Source organism: Struthio camelus, chromosome 1, assembly GCF_040807025.1.
Source record: "Struthio camelus isolate bStrCam1 chromosome 1, bStrCam1.hap1, whole genome shotgun sequence".
Classification (NCBI taxonomy): Eukaryota; Metazoa; Chordata; class Aves; order Struthioniformes; family Struthionidae; genus Struthio; species Struthio camelus.
This window is the reverse complement of record NC_090942.1, coordinates 97,707,693-97,725,972: the sequence shown is the minus strand read 5'-3', so window position 1 is coordinate 97,725,972 and position 18,280 is coordinate 97,707,693. Positions and strand designations below refer to the sequence as shown.

At 42.8% G+C, this 18,280-nt stretch overlaps 1 protein-coding gene across 23 annotated transcripts in view; it reads right to left on the bottom strand.

The window, feature by feature from the left end:
• The window catches only part of ST3GAL6 (ST3 beta-galactoside alpha-2,3-sialyltransferase 6), a 45,000-nt gene extending 27,669 nt beyond the window's left edge, over positions 1-17,331 (bottom strand). For 2 of the 23 annotated variants that reach the window (XR_011143998.1, XM_068959949.1), the window contains exon 1: positions 17,048-17,331. The gene's annotated coding sequence lies outside the window, so the exon portion shown is untranslated. Of the gene's footprint in view, positions 1-354; positions 465-13,207; positions 13,373-13,509; positions 13,624-14,855; positions 15,394-16,437; positions 16,489-16,613; positions 16,657-16,862; positions 16,981-17,047 lie in introns of those variants that run through there. The other 21 variants (XR_011144000.1, XR_011144001.1, XR_011143999.1 and 18 more) reach the window with 18 other exon arrangements.
• Positions 17,332-18,280: the final 949 nt, after the last annotated feature.

Sequence of the window (18,280 nt, the reverse complement as noted above, 5' to 3'; positions counted from 1 at the left end):
TGAAACAAAACCAGAGAAATATCAAGCTGCTGCATCTGGCACAACTTGCTGGAGGAAAAGCAACAGTTTTGCATTGCTCACGTCTAACACACTGAGCCACTCTTTCAGTGGCTCTGAATAACCTGTTGTTACTTAGCCTTCTGAAAGTCCAAAATAGCCATTCTGGCCACAAATTACTGTGGAAATTTACTAGAGAGTTACATCCTCCTATTATTTTCATTTCTCACCCTGTGGTGGTAAGCAGGCTCCATTAGCAGCACAAATGCATGTTTACCTACTTGTGCATACATATTTTAAAGAGAAGGTAACAAACAGTTCTCCAGCAGAAACAAACCCATATGAGAACAAACGTACTGCTCAGTTTTCCAAGATAAAGGCCTTTGGCTTTATGTCTCTCCCTTTTCTTTTCTTTTTCTTTTTTTTTTTTTTAAATTCCATGTGGCTTTTTAGAGTTGCTGCTATTTTAAACCTGCAGAAAAACAGATGGTCTTCAGACACCAAAATTCAGTCCTCAAGGTACATATAACAAGTGATTTACAACAATATGCTTTATACCAGTAGCATCTTAACATCATACCTTGTATTAAAGATCAAGAAACAACCACGGAGAGCTGCATTTTGTTATTAAATGTTATGAAGCAAACTACTGCAGCTCACACATGCTTCCATCCTGAAGAAATATCTAACAGCATATCTAACAATACCCATTTGCCATAATGAGTTGTGTGCAACCAGCCAACCACTTCCATAGTTTTTTTTATTTCAATATCCTTCACACAAATTTAACTGTAGACTCAGAGCTGGGATTTTATAACATCTTCTACCAGTAATGAAGCCACACAACGAACAAGAGATATCTGTTGATTTTAAGCATACCAATCCAGCATACTGCCCTGCTCTGTTTGGGTGACATACCCACAGGGGGCAACGATTCCAGCTTCAACCTTTCATCCCTCATTGAGAAATGACACCATCTCCCTTACAGCTTGAACTCCCTTGATTCCTCACTGCAATTTTTTGATAGCCATTCTCTACTTTCAGAGCAAGCCATGAGTTTCTGCAATAATTTTGTAAATGTCTTTCCCTAAAACCTCAAGAATATTGCAAAAAACCCCACCTATAAGCTCTAGTCAAGTGTCAGCGGTTGGCTGATTCACTTGAGAAAGACATCGTTTTCCTTACGTTTTTCATTTCATTGTCAGTGTTTTTAACCTCTACTTTGCAGAAGATTGCTAAAATACAATGCTGAAGTGAAAATGTAGAAAAGTAAAAATTTACATTGATTGAATTAGGAAGTGAAGTGTAGAACAGAGAATCTACACTTTACTCCCTAATTCAATGTAAATTTCAGTTAAATCAACAGAAGACAATGAACCAGCTCTTCAGATAAAGTTGCTAAATTACCAATTTACATTAAAGTCAGCAAAATCAGCAATTTAATCAGTTGCCAAAGCTCCAGTAAGAGAATCCTGCTGAAGAGTCAGAGTAAGTTAAATAACCAAAAAAAAAAAAAAAACCTACAGAGCAAAGAGAAGGCAAAGTAGCCCATAAAAGTCCAAAGTAGTCCAAAAAAGGGGGGGGGGGGAAACTTTCTTTTCAAAAAAAAAAGAAAAAGAAAAATTTTTTCTAATTTCTGCTGTTGTAAGATATTTACAAAACTATACATTGCACCGGCAAAAACAATCATAATCGTTAATGATTGTCAATACCTTACCCAGGACACTCAATTTAGCACACGTATCATGAATGGTGGACCTAACTTGGCTGTGTTGTACACAAAATGGTCTCTAATGATTTCAGTGCCTTCTCCCTGTCCCAACCCCTCACCGCCTGACTACATTTAGTGCTTCAAAGAGAGAATTTTGCAGTCATGCAAGATATTCTTTTTAGTAAAGGCTTTTTTAAACCTGTTTTAATAAACAGATCTATTGCTTGTTTACTGAAGAAATTATGGGTGTATTTTTACCAGTGACAGCATTTTCCAGTTCTCCCTTCCTCTCTCCAAAATAGCTGAAAGGCGTAGAAAGCTGATCAAATGAAAATAAAAACTCCTGCGATGCAGCTATTGCACTGGAAAATTACCATACTTAGAGATGCAAGAAAAGAAGCAATTAAGAAGAGAAGGTTCAGATGTAAAACAACAGTCACACTCCAGTCTATTTATCACAACACAAACCTCAGCATCTTGATTAAACCTCTTCAACCTCACTGACAGAGGTCATGGTCAATCAGGGTTAAGCAAAACAAGAAATACAAAGCTGGAACTCAACTACTGAATTCCCTTCTCTTTCCAAAAAGCCTACAGTGACACATAGGAGAAAAACCAAAAAGAAATCAAATTATGCCTACACTTGGCATTCTTCGTATGTTCCGGTTCATGTTCTGAAAGCAAGCAAGCAGCTGGACGCCTAACTTTTGAAAAGAATCATGATCATTCTTTAATATGAACCTAAACTAACTTCGGCTGTTTAGCTTCCCACACTAGCCCAGGCAGATTAAGAATTAGGCAAGCCAGACTCGGGGACGGTATTAGGAGATCTCCGAGAACAGCCAGCGTCTCCTCCGGGCAGGAGGTCTCCCCTCTCCCACCAACCCACTGCAGGGATTCACTGGGCATACGATGCACACAGGCTCCTCTCTGCTCTCCCCGGTCAAGCTGGGGAACAAACACCCTTGCCAGAGTTGCAGCTTTACTTACAATTAGTCTTTATTCTTCTACTTCAGGAAGCGCTACGTCTGATGAGAACAAATACCTCATAGCTTCTGTTTATCTTTGGACTTGCATATAGGATGGAAGTAGCCCAGTTATAGAATAAAAGTCATGCTTGAAACTCCAGTTGATGGATTGGACAATCACATGACTGCACTATAATCACTTTTTTTCTTCTCTTAATGCTTGCTAGCCTTCCTTTTCTTCTCAAGCTTAAAATTTGATTGTTAATAATACAATGTAGGAGGCTTTGCCATCTGTCCCATTTATTTTGTAAAGCACCTTTGACTATTACTAAAGTAAATATTTAACTAAAAAGAGGTCATTACTAAATTAAATACTACTCATCTTAAAACAATCTCAGCTCCACACCTAGTCTTGTGGCAGTTTTCTTTAACCTCTTGCTGCTGCAATTAACTGACAGCATGAAAATTTCCTCACATTCAGACCTCAAGTTCCTAGCCCTTATAGTTGTGGGGGAGGAGAGGAAGAGAGCTTGAAAATGTGCTTTGAGTGGACGTTGAAGTGTAAAGGACCAGGGATAAAGGCAACATAAAAACCCTGTAAAAAGATTTTTTTTTTTTAAATCATGTGATTTTTAAGACATATTTACTATTTTGTAGGACTGGATTTGTGATTGCCTATCCTGCGATATTGCTTCCTTTTGATCAGGATGTAGTATATATCTTTTGGAACAGCTACGGAGCAGGATGATGAGTAGAAGTGAGTTTCAATGTTACGGTTCTTCTAAGTTAAGCTGCCAAAACATGGGCACAGCATGACACACGTACACAAATTTCTTCTGCTAAATCTATACACAGTCTGTCATTAATTTTCCCAGTTCTTGCTAACTATCCTAAGTATGTGCAGCATAGTTCATTAACTCTCTTCTTTTTCAGGAAGAAAATGCTGTATCAGACAATACAATAGCACTGCATTAGAGTCTTAACTATATTAAAGCGATCAATCCATTCCAGTGCCTTCCCCTCGTATACTTTTTAATGAAGTTTTTCATCATTTCCAGTGCTGCTATGCTACTTTCAACATTCGTTTATTAAGAAACAGAAGTCCTCAGAAATATTAAAATAAAATGAGGAAGGTAGATATATTGGATTATTCTAGTGAAGTGGCCCTGAATTAGAACTATGTCTCTAAGATTCTGGCAACAGTGATTTGCTTGGGAAGTGATGATTTAACAGCTTCTTAAACGGAAAAGATTTCTTTACAACCTGCCCTTACGCCACACACAGATAACGTAGCTGTTCCTGTTCTTGAAGTTCCGCACAAACCATGGCACCAAAAAACTAAGGTTTTACTTTGTCAAAATGGCATCAGGGACTTCCACCATCACACAACACGTAGCTTGGACATCACGATGCGATGTCAAAGATACAACATGTCTTTACCAACAGTTAAAGACGACTTCTACATTTGAAGATAAGTCATTTCTAGGCTTTCTGCCCTAATATGTGTAAATGATGAAAGGACAAGGGGGAAAGAGATGGATATAGAGAAGAACTTGTCGACTCTGAAAGCTGGAACCTCTTTCCCGTCTGTCAGCACACCGAACTAGCCGCTTACTTCCCTCACACCCTGATTACTTTGAAAAAGAGATGGCCTTCCTCCAGAGAAACCTTCTGTTGTTAAAGAAGGTTTCCGAAGTTTCCCCAACAATATTTCCCCTTCCTTTAACAATTTACAGAAGATTTGAAAAGAAGCGGCAAGGTGGTCTTTTCTAGAAGTACTCAACAGCAGGCAATGATGTTCTGTAGATCCAGTAGCAGATGTAGACCCTCGTCACCCCTTTGCTTCCCTTCCCCCCCCTCCAATGCCTCTTCTCCTTATCGGCCGCTACGGACAGAAATTTAGGGCCTCCAGTGCCATTAACTTATTGGGGAGAGGGCTGGGCTAGAGGTGTATCCACCTCCAACCTTTTGCATGGCTGCACAGTTCATTCAGAACAGACTTCAAGAGTTAATAGATTGGCTTTAGGGTCCAAGTGCTTGCCAGTCCCTCTTTCATTACCCTGCTAATGGTGAAACCCATTCTGTATCATATAAGGTTCAGCAGCAAATTTATCATTTTGTGGGGAATTCATTGTTACTTTGCTCTGTTTTTGCCTTTTGAACACTAACATTTTGTTCCCTGCTGGAACATGCCTGCCAGCTGGGTCAAGTAAGGAGGAAAAGCAGCTTCAGCAGTCTTTCTCATAGCCAACTGCCATCTCGCTTTGCTTCTTTCCAAAGCCTTCAAGGATATTTCTGCATCAATTCACTTTTCCTCTTGTGTGATTCTCCAAACCAAAGCTACTTACAAGGCCAGAAAGTCTTCCCAGGCAGGCATATCCTTTGCCTAAAAGGTAGTGATAAAGAATTCAAGTCCAACCAACAAACGCTTCGTCATCTCGCCACCTGCAATCTTATTTCACCTAAACAGGACAGCTGGTGGAAGAAGAAAGTCAGCTTGCTTCCCAAAGGCTTCAGGCAGGCCCAGAAACCAGCAGTTTATCTCTGTGCCTACAGCATAACAGACAACGCCAGCACCTTCAAACTGTAATCTTCAGTCCTGCTCTTCTGCCTCATTTCCATTAGCACTGCTGAACACGTCAAATCCGGCACAGCCGCTTCTTGTTCTAGCCCAACCTTTACTCAGCTAAGCTCTTCAATGTATCAGGCTCCCTTGTGCTTTCCTCCTATTTATCTAGTCCAATGCAACCTGTCCAGTGATGTAATGCCTTTTTTACTTCTCTTCCCTCGGTCTGGGCACCCAGCAGCTTTTACATGTGCCCCGTAGTGGGGGCAGAAACAGAAACAATAAAAAGGAGCAGGCCAGAAGGGAAAAAAAAAAACCACACACAACTTTGTATGCGCTCTGCAGACTTATTTGGATAGCAAGACGACACAGGCATGCAAACCTGTGTCAGCTACTACAAGCTTTTTGTATCTTGTATTTATTAAAACAGAACCTCCTTTTGGCCACAAAAACTGCTGCCATCCTGTGCTCAGAGGTACCAGAAATAACCACGTGCTCCGTTTCACAGAGATCTCACTTCTGGATTTACTAACGAAAAATTCAATGTCACATTTACTGACACCAAATACTCGTTACACGGATGAAAAACAACGGTGCAAAGTGTTAGTCAGTGTATCCTGCCTGAAAGCACTGATGAGCAAAATGAGCATTGGCTTTAGGTATCGTTGAAACAACCCTCAAATAGAAACAGTATTGGGTGCAATGGTGTGATGCTGAGTTCATTAGTCCTGCTGAGGGGCAGAAGATGTTATCTCCATCGGGGGGGGGGGGGGGCTACAGTAGGATTGCTATGCCACCCTTGAGATCTGAGCTAATATTTTGGCTCAGCGCAACACAGCACAGCACGGATCCCTGGCACCAGCTCGAGGTGACAGCAGGCCCTGTCGCATGGTATAAACACACAATTACAACTGCAAGAGTAAAGATAGCTGGCTTGATATTTTCCAGCTAGCAAACGTTGTTTTTAATTATTGTTTCCTCTCCAAGAAAGGAAATACTATTCCCTAACATTCCAGAGAGGCTTGGGGCTCTTTCCAACAAATGACACTTTTTTTTTTTTTTGTAGTACAGTTAAAACACTGCTAACTTGAATTTAAAAGGCAGACCTCTGTAGATTCAAATCCAGTGGCTTGGAAGGAAGAAGGAAAAATAAGAGCTAACTGGGGCAGATCTGCAGAAACCTTGCCTATAATTAGGAACAAGAATAGGAGCGAGTCCACGGTCTCAGCTTCTTGCCTGTGTTTATGCTTTGAGAGGAGCAGAAAGTGACCAATTTCCGCAAAGGAGCACAGAAGTCAGGAACAGGCAGTTTTAAATGCTTTCCCTGTCCTGTCCCTCCCCAGGCCTCCCGCAGACACGCTTCACTTCCCCCCCTTCCCCCTGCCCCGCACTTGAACACAGCCCAGCAGTTACTGCCGTGCCCGAAGCAACCCAACTGCAGTGTGGTACAAAAGCAACTACTTCAGCTTTGGTCAAAAGCTAACCTGTGCATGCAAAGTCCAAAGCGCATACGAGCTGAGTGTATATAGCTTTGCTTCCTCAGCTGGTAAAGCTTCAGTCAGAGCAAAGGCAAACTAAAAAAAAAAAGAAAAAAAAAAAAGCTAACTCCCAAATCCCCAAAACAAGAACAAAAAAACCCACCAGTAACGCAACCTTAACAGAAAGGTTTCCTCCAGCCGTGTTGTACTCTCCTAGATTAACCTTTAAAGCTTTAACCAGCCTAAGCTACACTGCTATTTATATATTACACATCGTAGGTGCCAGGAGAATACACGCTAGGACAAAATAAGCAGAGAATAGATAAATCCATAGGATTAGTCTCCTCCCACACACTGTGTGGTGTCAACAGTATAACTTCTCAGCCCGTGTTTTCCCCTCTCCCTTCAGCTCTTCTTCCAGAAAGACTGGAATATAAACAGGCCATGCGACATGTTCTGGAAATCAGAGTTCAAGTCATTTGCTCTCCATGCATTGGCATGCACAACTGAAAAAGTTTCTGTCAACCTCAGACAGCTGCTTTTCCTGAAGGAATATAGCAACCTGGGTTTGAGTTGATTTGTTCCGCCCTTCTTCCGAGAGACATGCTACGCCGTGCTCGAGAAAACAGGAAGCGATTAATATAGAAAGATATACATCCCACTACAGGATCATTTATTGTTCTTTGTTCACAGTTCAAGGTTAAACGAACAACCCCTCCAAGGTCTCCCAAAGAGAAAAGATGGAAAAAGATGGAAGGAAACAAAAGCTAGAAATAGCCAAATCAGTCAGAATTCAACTGTGTTCGGTCATAAATCATATCAGCTCACTGGATTTTTCGCAGAACTTATGATCAAGCAAAATAAATTAAGAAAGATCAACCAGAGAATTGTATCTGTATTAATTGTATCTGAATATTCACTATAGCCCTAACAAGGTCACCTTAAACAGGGCATACTTCATGCCTTTTAATAATGCCTAGGCTATCAAAACATTCAGCTCTGGCAGATTCGGAGCTGCTGATTTAACCTCAGATCTCACAAAAATGACTGGGAATTATGCAACTAAGTCTGCTAGTTATCTTAGGGAAAAGTAAAGTAGTACACATAATAAGTCCGAGGCTAAAATAAACCACATTAAAAAAGAACAAAAAGAAGCACAAGAGCAAAATCTCAGAGGGGCAAAAATCCTGCTGGATTTTTTTTTCTTTTTAAAGAGGCAGCTGAGAGTACTAATTTACCTGCTTCAATACCTGCACCTGGAGAGTGAAACACTCCTCATCTACATCAGCAGTAAGTCTGAAATAAATCAGACAGACTAATCGCTTGCTCAGTCATAACAGCACAAATCCAGAATTTGACCCTAAACAGATATAGGTCCTTCCCCCCTCCCACTAGCATCTGCAAGCCCCAGTCAGGATTAGGTCCAAATACAAAGGGACTGTGGTTATTTGATGCCACAGATCCTATTCTTGACATTTTAGTCCCTATAGTTTAAAAAAAAAAAAAGTTATGTTGTGCAGATTTGTGTGGAATAAATGGGCCAGCAAGTAGCTGTGAACATGCTCCTACCAGCATGCAACACTGAACAGTTTGATTTTTATTTAAATAGTGTTTGGGGCTCTGACTACAGACGTGCTTTGCATGTGTATGCTCACTATACAGTGAAATGCTAATTTTTGCTGTGTTGCCCCCTATTTTTTTCTCAATAAATGACATTGTGGAGTTTTTTGGGTTTTTTTTCCCCTAAAAACCCACAAAAACAAGCTACTTGAGATAGAATTTACTCCCAAAAGCAGATTCTGCGAGTCAGTCTGCTGTGCTGCGTGCATGCCAGTAGAGAGCTCTGAGATTCTCAGGAACGTAGCAAAACAAGACAAGGAAAAGCATAAAGCTAAATTAATTGAGGGAGGGGAAGAAAGGGGGGGGGGGAAGGAAAGAAAACTGAGGTAAGTGGCAACACTTACCCCACAGTACTACTAAGTCTTGAAAGTTTTCCAGTGTACTGGTGCTGCCAGCTCAGAAGCAAGATTGCAGGACACGAACAGAAGTTTGAGCAGTTTCTCTGATAACGTTAATGCCTTCAGGTTCCAGCGCTCTCAACTCAGCATTGCAACAAATACATTCATATTGCTTCTGGATTTTGAAAATTAACCAGAATACATATCTTTACTACTAACTACCAGTAGAAAGCTAAATTCAAAGTGACAGTGTCAAATTGGAAAAGCTCAGATATTGTAAATATCACAGCTGTTTTCAAAAAACCTTTATCTATAGCTTCACTATCTTAGCGCTAAAGCTCAAAAAAATCCAAACTATTTATAGCAAAAAATACATAAGAACAACCCTAATGAGCAGCTTTGTAACCAAGAACGCACTGTGCACACAAAGTATTTCTGAGCTAACAAAGAACTGTTGTACAGGTAGCAGTAGAGCCTGTATCTGATCCTCCAAAGGCTTTTAGTACTTTGTTTCATTTTTAACATGTGAATATAGGAAAAATTATCACACAGTATTCAAAACAGCACTTATCCTGAAGATATCAGAAGCTACTAGAAACACAGCATAGTTGCAAATGTAATTCTGAAGAACATCTGAAGCAATATGCCAAGTCCTCCTAATTGATACCTTCTTTTCTGAACAGGAAGGGGTGCCAATCAGTTTACACCTTTCAGAATAAAATCCATTCATCCTTAACCACATTCATTACTGTTTTCAAAAAACTGAGGGATTTGTAAAGTAATGGACTTCCTCAGGGGAACAAAGACATAAACGTATCTGATTTGGACATGAGGAGTAACATTGATTGTATTTCCTTAGATGAAAACCTCAAATCAAATAAACAATAAAACCCCAGGACAAAGGCACTGGCTAAAAGACATAAAACCAAACCAGAAATCTTTACAATGCGACTGTTCTGGTTGTTACAAGGGAACTCAGAACTGTGCTCCTTCCTATGGAAAAGCCTGCACAAATTCACTTACACGTTTCTGCGTTACAACTGCAAAGATCTAGAACTATAAAATGATGGTACGATAGTCTACATGGGCATGCTCACTTTTAGAGGCATGCCTCCTACAGAGGAATTCACAGCCCTGAGTTATGCACCACGGTTTCCGTACCTATACACAAGGAAAGCTAATTATCTCTGATTGTAATCTTCAATTGCCATCTGTCTGAGAGGAAAGCTGCCTAAAGTCAGTGGGGAATGCTGGGAAAGCTTGTGTGCTTTTCACAGTGCTACACAGAGATGCCCTCTTTATTTTTAACCCTCGCTGAAAGTTAACACAATCCAGTTCTTCTCAAACGGAAAATGAATGTGTCACCATTTTTGTTGTTGTTTTTGAAGAGGACAGTCACTCATAAGATTGAGGGGACTCAAAAGCTACATTTGACCCTGTCCAGGCAATCTGGAGTCGAATGTCCCGACAGCCCTTCCGCTGAGGTTGTTCTGCACTGACTAAAATACCTACTGGCCCAGCTGAGAGCGAGGAGAGAGCACAGCTCAAGGTCAGGGACTTCGGTGTTCCCGGCAAGGGACTCAGCAATGCAGTCACGGTTTCATACAGCCACTTGCGCCGCAAATCAGCAGTTACTGGTATCACCTTCACTTGTTACTTTCCAAGCTAAGCTTGATTTGCTCCAGGTGAAACACAGTGTCTGCTTCTGCTGTTCGATTCTCAGTCTCAACAGTCATTACATGCTACAACACGTGAACAAGGGTCGCTGATTTTACAGAAGGACTGTAGTATTCCTAAACAGATTAGCTGTCCTCCCCTAACTGAGGCTTTGCTAAGTGCCAGCCTTTGCCCAGGGCTGTACGCGCATGTTGCTTCTCTTATTGAGGATTACTCACAACAGAGCAGCAGGTAAGCCCCAGGACACCACCGGGCCCACCTTGCTCTGAGTCATGACAGGGTGACGAATTCCTTAGCAGCACAGATCTGCTGCCCCTATAACCAAACTGTCCAAAATGGCCACAGGGATATCACATGAGGTTTGATACTGCTTTGGGATAAAACCACAAATCCTGATACCGACGTCTTTTCCTTGCTACCCTGTCCACACCAAACGCAGTTCTATCTCCAGAAACACCAGGTCCTATCAGATGGCGACTCATTCTGCAGAAGTCATAGAACTCCATTAAAGCATGAAATGCAGTAAAGTAAAAGGCTTTTTGTTCTATTCCACTGCATATGCTTTGCATGGAACGAGATTTAGGTAGTCATATCCTGTACATGCATAGGCATGCCCCTTCCTTCCCTGTAGACCTCTTGAATCCCTTTGGCTAATTTCAGTTAAATTTGCCAGGAGATTAGGATTTTAATATATTTGAGATCTCCACAAGTTCTGTCAAAATAAATAGGCAGCTGTGCAGAACAAAGAAGCCCTATAAGCTCATCTTCCATTGAACATCAGAAAATCTACATGGAAGAAAGACATCAGAAACTGGGTTTCATTATTTCTGTTTGTCAGATAATTCTGTGTTCCAGGGATGATATAAGAAATTCCGGATTGAAAACAAACAAACATACCCACTCCACCCCACCCCCCCCACACACACACCCCTTTGAAGAGCCTGGCACAAACATATAAGTTTCCACATTTCCAAAACAGAGTTGCCTTAAGTTAAACATTTTAAATATACTTTTCAGTCACTTAACAGCTAAAAAACACTTTCTGACTTCAGTTGCCCAACTGTGAAAATCAGACTCTGACATCATCCAAAGCAGTGGGTTTACTATAGGAAATGATCTCTGTGAAATCTGAAGAATTGAGATGCACGTTCTATTTCACCTCATCATTCTTTCCAGCAAAACTCAAAATGACATTCCGCATTTAGATTTGAAAAAAATCTTCAAACTAATACAAAAACTAAGGTTTGGGGCTAAGCCATCTAAGGATGGATTCCCAAGTTGTAAACAAACTACGGCACACCACAAGCGCAGAAGAACGAAGGAAGGAAAACAGCTATTCCGTGTAAATTGCTCCAGTGGTAGTGTTTTAGCAGTGCTGCTGAACCATGGGGTGCGCCACTACAAACATAGCTCAGAGGCCCCTGACTTTCTGAGAATCAGAAACTGTCATGGGTGGTTATAAAAGCAGGTTGGGGGGGGGTGGGGAAGGAGAGGCCTATATAGCATTCAAAATCCTCAAGTGAGGCAAGTAACTGTCACCCTATTTCATTAAATATTGCAAAACTTTTAGGCAAGCGGAGTTAGTAGCTTTCCCTCATCGTAACCGTTTCCTTTGAAATAGAGGCTTTTCCCAGCTAACTGAATGAAAAGACAGTAACTTGTCTACACGAGGGACACAATCAAGACTAGCTACCACATGCTAGCAAGCCTTGGACACATTCACCAATATGGACAAATCCTAACTTGCCTTGGCACTTCATCAGGTGGATTTAATATTATGCCTCCACTTAATCTTGTGCAAATTTTCTGTTCAAACAGGCCCTACAGGGTCTCTCCCATCTCCATCCCTAACTCTGCTCCTATTCTCAATCCTGCACATCAACTTCAGGCTATTTGAAGTGCTGTGATGATTGGGGTGATAGTGTTTCCAGGGTGCTCAGACATGACACTGGCGGAGGTTGTAGACAGGGAGGTTGAAGAACTTCAAAGAAACAGGAAATACCTATTTTGGCTGCCAAAAGATGAATAAGGCTGTGATTTCATCCAGCAACAGCACTTTAGAGGCAGCCAAGCACCTTCCCCTCTCCTCACCGCGAGGAAAAAAACTCTCCTAAGCTCCTCTCCCTTCCTGTTGTGTCAGAAGAGGGCTTGTACACTCCTGTCCTTCCTCCTTCCCTTTAACAGACCAGTTGCCCCCCACAGGCTGTCATGTCATGGTACAAAAACTGTACCAGCTCAGCACACAGAGCAGCAATAATTAGCTGCCCAAGAAGGAACTACGTAAGCCAAAACTTACAGCAGAAAAAACAAAAAAAGAAAAAAAGATAGCAGCAGAAGCACACTGAGAAAGAAATTCTTCCTCCCCTGCTCCACACTCAAGGTTTTTACGCTAACCCACGTGCATTTTGTATCTGTATTCCCATTATCGTATGCATAGTTCACTGCCCCGCTCCACTGCCAGTTAAGCTGATGACATTCCCCTCACAGCTGGCCACAAGACTCTAAGAAGCAGCAGTAAAGAAAGCAGCACCTGGTTACTACTGTATTAGGAAAGTGTCAGCCTGCAGATCTGGGCTAACAAAGAGGTTTTCTGAACTCTGCAGCAGCTGATCTTTTTAGTGTTTCCATCTTGTACTCACGAGGGCTAGAAACAGTTCTTTCAAAAGTAAGTTGAAGAGTCTGTGGAAATCTAAGATTGCTAGCCACCCACTTTACTTACAAAGTTTTCTGTTGGCTAACGGCTGAAAAGAAGGCAATTTCTTTGTTGTTACGGGAATGGAAACCTACACTGTAAATCAACAGATTCAAAAGAGAGCTTAACTTATTAAGTCCGAACTTCATTTCGTTGCTACCTGTTCTTAAAACCAGTTCCTTCCTTCGTTATCCCGTTCCTGCATTCGTAACGGAGGGGATAATCAGTTTTGTGTCTTTTCAAAATTTTCAGCCTTCTCTCCCCAGCTATGGCGAGTAGGGGCTATTCAAGCTTTTGCCTTGTTCCTCCTGGCTCCCCGTGGATGCTGGAACATAAAGAATAGCTCCAGTACAATGTACTCCAGTTACACTGCTGCTGCTAGGCCGTGGGAGCAGAGGCAGCACAGAACAGTCACATGCAAACATAGGGTATTATCAAGGCGACACTTAAAAATTCACTTACTCTGTTACAATGGTGTAAAGGGTCTTCTAGCTGAGATACCAGGGCTTCAGCTTGCCTTCAAGACAGAAGAATGACCATCTTCTAAACACTGAAGAGCTACCCTAGCGAAATGACCTTTGAAAGAATGTGATAATTTAAGATGATAGATACAGAACAGAGCAAGAAGCATTACTGCAGATGTATTCTACCACATTCTGTGCCCGCGTGCATTCAAAGCAACTTTCAAATGGTAGTGATATTGCATTCAAGCTACCTGTCCCCTATTCTCACTGCACAGTACACACCACCAACGCTGCCCATCTCTTTTCAGCTTTTCAAGCTCTCTGCACAAATACCAGCTACTGATATCAGCGATTAAAACACTTAACCACTAAGTGAAAGCAGATTACTTTCAATGCAGTACTGAACAGTGACTTGCAAAGGAAACAGCTTGCACATCATACTTTCCTCCCCACCTCAACGCACATCAAGAAAAGCTGAGCTTTTAGGTTCTTCTGTAGCAGGATGAAAGAAAAACTTAACACACAAAGAAATCTGCAAAAATAAGCAAAATCAGAAGGTCTACTCCAATTTCCCCTGAAGATTATGAATGGGTACAGAACTAGTCACGTGTAACATTGCAAACATGGAAATAGAAGAAACAGGATTAAAGGGGAAGTTGAGGAATATTTTATTTTGCTACCAAGCTTTTGCTTTTCTGAGTAAATTGATGGTAGGAACCAAACTCAGAAAGAGAAAAAAACCCTCTACAGTCAGTTACTTCATAAATTAACTTCCCCATGTTCTTTACTAGCTTCTTCAGAAAGCTAGTGTGATTGATGAGCAAATTTTTCAAATGGGTGACAAGCAAGAGGTTACAAGCTTTATAAATTTAACTCTTTTAAAATGTACAGTGCACTTTTTAGCTGATCTAGCTAAAACACTGCCAAGCATCTATAAGGATAGATTTCCATAAATAGGGGTATCTCAAAACCATTCCGAATATGTACTTGACTAGGAAGCCACAGCACAGTATCCTACTACACATACATATGCAGTAAAAACAACCTTTAACATTTATAAGTAAAATAACCTTATTCTTAAGGCACAAACAGAACCTGTGCTACAGCTCAGTCTACAAATGTGAAAAAGGTAGAGCTTTTCCTTACAGGCCCCCTTTGAGGCAATGATACAAATTACCCCATGCAGACACATGGTGGTCCTCAAGCTGTATCTTTAGATTGCCCATCTGACTTGGTTCTCTTCCAGGCCGAAATACTTAAACCAAAAGCCATAGCAACACGTAAAGCAACGCACAAGAAGCAGAAAACCAGAAATCAGCCAGAGCAGGTTATGAGAACTCTCACCGTTCTGTCTCAGGAGGACAAATCAAACCTTCACTGAAGGACACTAATCATACCGTGCCCAGGTACTAACAAAGAAAACAAGATCAGAAGAAAGAATCTGTCTGCTCTTCCATCCAAAAATGACCAAAGAATCAAGCAACCATCCAAAATCCTCCCAAACTATCGCTGCTTATGAGTTTTCAAAGTCTGAGAAGCCCCTCAAGCACTTGCCACACCGTGAACGAGACCCCTCACTATCTCAGTTGCTGCCTTCCCCTCCTCAGCGAGGCAACACCCTTGCATAATTTCTAAAGCTATTATCTTAGCAGAACACATGACATGTATCAAAATAACATCTTGCCAAACACCTCCTCTACCTAACACTGTAATTCACCTCTTTCCCCACAAACTGATAACACTCACATATTTCTGGGCTTTGAGCCACCGTTCAGGTTTTGCTGTCCTGCCTGCACCCTTGGGTACCTGCTTGCAGGCAATCGATCCCACAGAGAAGTTTCCCTTCTGCTTTTGATGGGGACTGGGGGAATTTGGACACTGGGGGTTTCATGGGTCTCAGGGGGTGATTTCTACACCCCACGGGCAAAAGAGGTCTCCTGCAGCTAGGAAGAACCTCAGGAAGGCCAGGGGACTTCTCTGCCTTTAACAGTGTTGTTTTAAGGAGCAATGTAAGCCTAATGTTAGGCTTAAACAGTAACTTCACAGATTCTACTTCAGGTTCTGAGCAGAGACAAATATGCTGAAGAAGCAGGTACTTGCATCAAGCCGGAAAGCAAGTTTCATAGACTTATTTCACGTAGGTGAGAAGAAAAACAAGAATATTGATGCTGCAATCTTATGTACAGAAGGAAAAGTACTTTAGTTATAGAAATACCACATCTGTGACCAAATCAGATGGGAATATTTCCTGCTAGAAAGCAAAAGGAGGGCAAAAAGCCTCACACCTGTTTCCTTTAATCTCTCCTTAAAGTTTTTTTTTTTTTTAATTTTTGATCAGTCTGGCACAGTGACATTCTCCACATTCAAAGTTATATATATTTTTTTATGTATAGCATAATACAGTAATGCAACTTTTATGCTGTTCAGCTACAACAGCATTGTCACACTGCAGAAAATAATGCCATTCCATTGCAAAGTTCACCCTTTCTAAATTGCTTTGCACTCATGTTGTACGTATAAATAGCTTGACACAGAGTGGGCAAAAAACAGGGAAACAAAAATGAAGAAACCTAGACAGAAAGTTTCAACGGGGCAACAGTAACGTAACTTCCACAAAAACATGGATCGACTCTCGGCTTTACTAAGCTCTGACTCAAGCCCTGAATTGGGAAAAATTCCTGTTCACCTCACTGGAAGTTTCAACTTGAAAAAGGACGGCAGGATTGCGCTCACAGTTTTAAATAACTGAAACAGAAACCCCAACTCCACTGCCAAATAATAATCTTCAAAAAGCAGAGAACATGAAACTCCCAGGGCTTGTTTGTTTTTGCCCCTAACTACGGACAATGGATTTGCACAGAGGCAGTCCACCCCCCAAGCCATTGTTGCTTTCACTAGGCCTTCGGTTTTTCAAAAGAGACAGTACCTTCCTTCTGATAGTCCCACTAAAAGTGATCTTCTGTCGGAGCCGGTTTAACTGGTAACCATAGAAACACCGCGAGATTGTCAGATCGAAGCGGTTTAGCAGGAAGAAAAACAAAAACAAAAAAAAAAACAAAACCAAAAACAAACAAAACAGATCTTCCTTCAAATTTTACTTACGGACCGCTCCCGGCAGCCGCCGGCGGGGCTGCGCGGCTCCCTCCGCGCGGGCTGTGCTGCCGGCAGCGGCCGCCTCTCCGCTCGCCCTCGCGGCCGCTCCGGGGGCTCCCGCCGCCCCCGGGGCTCCCGCCCGCGCCACCGAGCCGGGGCCGGGGGCCAGCGCGGCCCGCCGCCGCCGCCGCCGCCGAGGAAGCGGGCTCCCCGCCGCGCCGCCCCGTCCCGTTACCCGCCCGCCCCGCTAGCACCCACCTCGCCGCCGCCGCCGCCTCCCCCGGTAACTCACTCGCCGACCCGGGGCCGGCTCTGCCGGGCAGCGGTGTGCAGCAGGCGGCCGGCGGCCCCGGGCCGGGCCGGGCCAGGCGCGGGCCCCCCCCGCCCCGCTCCCGCTGTCCCCGACGGCGCGGCGCGGCGCTGCGGCCCGGGCGCGCCCTCACCGCGGCCGCTGCGCTCCGCCCGCGGGGGGCTGCGCGCCTCGCTGCCGAGCGGGCCGTGCTCCGGAGGCGCTGCAAGGCTGCTATTTCCATCCTTCTAGGAAACGCCACCGGGGGGGCGGGAGAGGGAGGCTACTCTGCAGTCAGTGCTGAGACCTGTCGGAATTCAGGCTCTCGTCCTGGCATTGCCTGCCCGCAGTCTCTGGCAAATCTCTTAATCTCTCCTTTCCTCCAGCACAGGAAGTTCTAAGTATTGGCAGTGTTTTTGAAGTGCACTAAAATGCTACACATAGGCCAAACGTCAGCAGCAGCGGCTTCGACTTCACTCACGTCTGCTCAGCACCACACAGAGCTAGAAGGGAGAGAGCACTAATTGCTGCCACGCATCTTCAGTGGTAATCAAATATATGTTGCACAGCAATGTTAATTTTACCAGGCAGTTCATAAGGACCTCTGAGAAAGCCCAGGGCCATCCCATCTCATCAGCTCAAACCAATTATAATTTTATTCGTCTTAAAGAAGGCTTGTAGAGGCAGGTTCCAACCCTGTGGAAGTTTTATCAACTCCTCGAATGCTTTCAGGGAACAGCATGCTGATGTATTGCAATAGCTAGCTCTACCTTGGAGCATGTATGGCCATTTACATGGAACAGCAATGCTGTCAGCAACTGCTCCCCTCAGTACTTACCCAAAGTAGGTTTTAAAGTTGGAAATGCACACAGGCCCTGCATGGAGTTAGCTGGAAGTCCCTCCATTTGAAATAATGCAAGAGGGCAGTGAGAAGATGTCTCACAGCAGAAATACTGGCAAACTCCGGAACAAGCATTTTCTGTGTACCAACTCCTATAGGTTCTGGCACCATCCTTAAGACCCCTTCAGTCTACACAACAGTTTACAGGAGCTAGCTATGCTTTATACAGTAGAGGCATTCACTTACCAGTTGTCTATAGCACAGATATTTAGCTTTAAATCATCTCACAAACAAAACTGCAGAGACAAAAAAAAAAAAAAAAGAGAGCATAAGGGTACCTAGCGCTTCATACCAGAACTGTTCAGGCTGTTACAGCTGGGCTCTTGTTAGTTCAAGCCTCTTATTACAGTACTGTTTTGCTTACGACAGGGCTGAGAAAGAGGGGCTTGTTTCAGCTGTGCCCCACCTGCAAGAAAAAACATAAAGAAGCATGCTGTGTATTTAGATATAGATGTGATCTTAGTTGATCACAATTCCTTCTTCATT